This window comes from Danio aesculapii, chromosome 10, assembly GCF_903798145.1.
Source record: "Danio aesculapii chromosome 10, fDanAes4.1, whole genome shotgun sequence".
Classification (NCBI taxonomy): Eukaryota; Metazoa; Chordata; class Actinopteri; order Cypriniformes; family Danionidae; genus Danio; species Danio aesculapii.
The window spans coordinates 5,741,628-5,746,627 of NC_079444.1; the positions used below are offsets into that span (position 1 = coordinate 5,741,628).

Genomic DNA, 5,000 nt, shown 5'->3' on the forward strand with positions numbered 1-5,000 from the left:
GTGTTGAGCTTATTGATCTGGAAATGTATATAATCACACGTTTGCGGAATCAATGAACTAGTGCATTAGTCTCCTTCAGTCAGTGTTTGTCTGTACTGATTCAGGATTCAGCTGCTGATCTGAGGTCAGTGTCTGATACTGAACTGCTCTGTAAATAGAAGAGGATCTGAGAGTAATAAGAGACAGCAGGAGGAAGCAGCAGAACAGAAACAGAGATCAATGATGGACGGATGAGCTGAAGAGCAGAGCCAGAAAACACAGCAAAAGATCACAGTCACAAATACACACAACTATCAGGACAACGCACACACACACACACGCACACCCCTCCCCTTTACTGACACGATAGCATCTCCTACACTGACATTATAGCGTACCCTTCACTGACATTATAGCGTCCCCTTCACTGACAGTATAGCGTCTCCTTCACTGACATTATAGTGTCCCCTTCACTGACAGTACAGCGTCTTCTACACTGACATTATAGCGTACCCTTCACTAATATTATAGCGTCCCCTTCACTGACATTATAGCATCTCCTTCACTGACATTATAGCGTCCCCTTCACTGACAGTATAGCGTACCCTTCACTGACATTATAGCGTTCCCTTCACTGACATTACAGCGTCATCTTCACTGACATTATAGCGTCCCCTTCACTGACATTTTAGTGTCTCCTTCACTGACAGTATAGCGACCCCTTCACTGACAGTATAGCAACCCCCTTACTGACAGTATAGCATCCCCTTCACTGACAGTATTGTAACCCCTTCACTGACAGTATAGCGTCCCTTTCACTGACAGTATAGCAACCCCTTCACTGACAGTATAGCGTCTCCTACACTGAAAGTGTAGCAACCCCTATACTGACAGTATAGCGTCTCCTACACTGACATTATAGCGTTCCCTTCACTGACAGTATAGCGACCCCTTCACTAACAGAATAGTGTCTCCTACACTGACATTATAGCGTACCCTTCACTGACAGTATAGCAACCCCTATACTGACAGTATAGCGTCTCCTACACTGACATTATAGCGTACCCTTCACTGACAGTATAGCGACCTCTTCAGTGACATTATAGCGTTCCCTTCACTGACAGTATAGCGACCCCTTCACTGACAGTATAGCGTCTCCTACAATGACATTATAGCGTACCCTTCACAGACAGTATAGCAACCCCTTCACTGACAGTATAGCATCTCCTACACTGACAGTATAGCGACCCCTTTACTGACAGTATAGCGTCCCTTTCACTGACAGTATAGCAACCCCTTCACTGACAGTATAGCGTCTCCTACACTGAAAGTGTAGCAACCCCTATACTGACAGTATAGCGTCTCCTACACTGACATTATAGCGTACCCTTCACTGACAGTATAGCAACCCCTTCACTGACAGTATAGCGTCTCCTTCACTGACAGTATAGCGTCTCCTACACTGACATTATAGCGTTCCCTTCACTGACAGTATAGCGACCCCTTCACTAACAGAATAGTGTCTCCTACACTGACATTATAGCGTACCCTTCACTGACAGTATAGCAACCCCTATACTGACAGTATAGCGTCTCCTACAATGACATTATAGCGTACCCTTCACAGACAGTATAGCAACCCCTTCACTGACAGTATAGCATCTCCTACACTGACAGTATAGCGACCCCTTTACTGACAGTATAGCATCCCCTTCACTGACAGTATAGTGTCTCCTTCACTGACAGTATAGTGTCTCCTTCACTGACAGTATAGCGTGCCCTTCACTGACAGTATAGCGTCCCCTTCACTGACAGTATAGCGTCCCCTTCACTGACAGTATAGCGTCCCCTTCACTGACAGTATAGCGTACCCTTCTCTGACAGTATAGCGTCCCCTTCACTGACAGTATAGCGACCCCTTCACTGACAGTATAGTGTCCCCTCCACTGACATTATAGCGTTCCCTTCACTGACAGTATAGCGTCTCCAACACTGACATTATAGCGTCTCCTACACTGACATTATAGCATCCCCTTCACTGACATTATAGCGTACCCTTCACTGACAGTATAGCGTTCCCTTCACTGACATTATAGCGTTCCCTTCACTGACATTACAGCGTCATCTTCACTGACATTATAGCGTCCCCTTCACTGACAGTATAGTGTCTCCTTCACTGACAGTATAGCGACCCCTTCACTGACAGTATAGCAACCCCCTCACCGACAGTGTAGCATCCCCTTCACTGACAGTATTGTAACCCCTTCACTGACAGTATAGCGTCCCTTTCACTGACAGTATAGCAACCCCTTCACTGACAGTATAGCGTCTCCTACACTGAAAGTGTAGCAACCCCTATACTGACAGTATAGCGTCTCCTACACTGACATTATAGCGTACCCTTCACTGACAGTATAGCAACCCCTTCACTGACAGTATAGCGTCTCCTTCACTGACAGTATAGCGTCTCCTACACTGACATTATAGCGTTCCCTTCACTGACAGTATAGCGACCCCTTCACTAACAGAATAGTGTCTCCTACACTGACATTATAGCGTACCCTTCACTAACAGTATAGCAACCCCTATACTGACAGTATAGCGTCTCCTACACTGACATTATAGCGTACCCTTCACTGACAGTATAGCGACCTCTTCACTGACATTATAGCGTACCCTTCACAGACAGTATAGCAACCCCTTCACTGACAGTATAGCATCTCCTACACTGACAGTATAGCGACCCCTTTACTGACAGTATAGCGTCCCCTTCACTGACAGTATAGTGTCTCCTTCACTGACAGTATAGTGTCTCCTTCACTGACAGTATAGCATGCCCTTCACTGACAGTATAGCGTCCCCTTCACTGACAGTATAGCGTCCCCTTCACTGACAGTATAGCGTTCCCTTCACTGACAGTATAGCATCCCCTTCACTGACAGTATAGCGTACCCTTCTCTGACAGTATAGCGTCCCCTTCACTGACAGTATAGCGACCCCTTCACTGACAGTATAGTGTCCCCTCCACTGACATTATAGCGTTCCCTTCACTGACAGTATAGTGTCTCCTTCACTGACAGTATAGAGTCCCCTTCACTGACAGTATAGTGTCTCCTTCACTGACAGTATAGTGTCCCCTTCACTGACAGTATAGCGTCCCCTTCACTGACGGTATAGTGTCCCCTTCACTGTCAGTATAGCCTCCCCTTCACTGACAGTATAGTGTCTCCTTCACTGACAGTATAGTGTCTCCTTCACTGACAGCATAGCGTCCCCTTCACTGACAGTATAGTGTCCCCTTCACTGACAGTATAGCGTCCCCTTCACTGACAGTATAGTGTCTACTTCACTGACAGTATAGTGTCTCCTTCACTGACCGTATAGCGTGCCCTTCACTGACAGTATAGCGTCCCCTTCACTGACAGCATAGCGTCCCCTTCACTGACAGTATAGCGTCCCCTTCACTGACAGTATAGCGTCCCCTTCACTGACAGTATAGTTTCCCCTTCACTGACAGTATAGTGTCTCCTTCACTGACAGTATAGTGTCCCCTTCACTGACAGTATAGTGTCCCCTTCACTGACAGTATAGTGTCTCCTTCACTGACAGTATACCGTGCCCTTCACTGACAGTATAGTGTCCCCTTCACTGACAGTATAGCGTCCCCTTCACTGACAGTATAGCGTACCCTTCTCTGACAGTATAGCGTCCCCTTCACTGACAGTATAGCGACCCCTTCACTGACAGTTTAGTGTCTTCTCCACTGACATTATAGCGTTCCCTTCACTGACAGTATAGTGTCCCCTTCACTGACAGTATAGCGTCCCCTTCACTGACGGTATAGTGTCCCCTTCACTGTCAGTATAGCCTCCCCTTCACTGACAGTATAGTGTCTCCTTCACTGACAGTATAGTGTCTCCTTCACTGACAGCATAGCGTCCCCTTCACTGACAGTATAGTGTCCCCTTCACTGACAGTATAGCGTCTCCTTCACTGACAGTATAGCGTCCCCTTCACTGACAGTATAGTGTCTACTTCACTGACAGTATAGTGTCTCCTTCACTGACAGTATAGCGTGCCCTTCACTGACAGTATAGCGTCCCCTTCACTGACAGTATAGTGTCCCCTTCACTGACAGTATAGCGTCCCCTTCACTGACAGTATAGCGTCCCCTTCACTGACAGTATAGCATCCCCTTCACTGACAGTATAGCGTCCCCTTCACTGACAGTATAGTGTCCCCTTCACTGACAGTATAGCGTCCCCTTCACTGACAGTATAGTGTCCCCTTCACTGACAGTATAGTGTCTCCTTCACTGACAGTATAGTGTCCCCTTCACTGACAGTATAGTGTCTCCTTCACTGACAGTAAAGTGTCCCCTTCACTGACAGTATAGTGTCCCCTTCACTGACAGTATAGTTTCCCCTTCACTGACAGTATAGCGTCCCCTTCACTGACATTATAGTGTCCCCTTCACTGACAGTATAGTGTCCCCTTCACTATACCGGGGCATTAGGACCCACACAGACTGCAGGTTGAGCACCCTCTGCTGGTCTCATTAACACCACTTCCAACAGAAACCTAGTTTTCCCCATGTGGTCTCCCATCCTGCTACTGACCAGACTCAGCCCTGCTTAGCTTCAGTGAGTAACCGCTCTTGGGCTGCAGGGCAGGGGCAGCGCTAGGGGGGAAGTTAGGACAATTCTAAGGGAACACTCCATTTTGGGGCCCCAAGAGATACAATTAGGGGACCACCCGATACCCCATCCCCCCGAAACCCCATTCCCCCCACCTACATCCACTACCAACAATCACTTCACTACTGTCCACGACACACTAAACAAACCACCCCACGCCCTCTCCAAGCTTTTCACTTTCGTACGTAACACCCCCACCCCAAAAAATGTTGTCAAAGCCCCCTACCGCCCCTGCTGAAGGGTGATATGGCTGCTAAGTGTTTATCTTTGCCCATATAGTGAGTGTGTGTGAGTGAGAGGTGTGTGTGCAAGTGTGTGAGCGCAT

The 5,000-nt window shown here is 47.6% G+C and overlaps 1 protein-coding gene across 1 annotated transcript in view; it reads right to left on the bottom strand.

Annotated features, from left to right (window-relative positions):
- The window catches only part of vaspa (vasodilator stimulated phosphoprotein a), a 22,229-nt gene that overhangs the window by 16,364 nt on the left and 865 nt on the right, over positions 1–5,000 (bottom strand). The gene's annotated exons all lie outside the window — the stretch shown is intronic.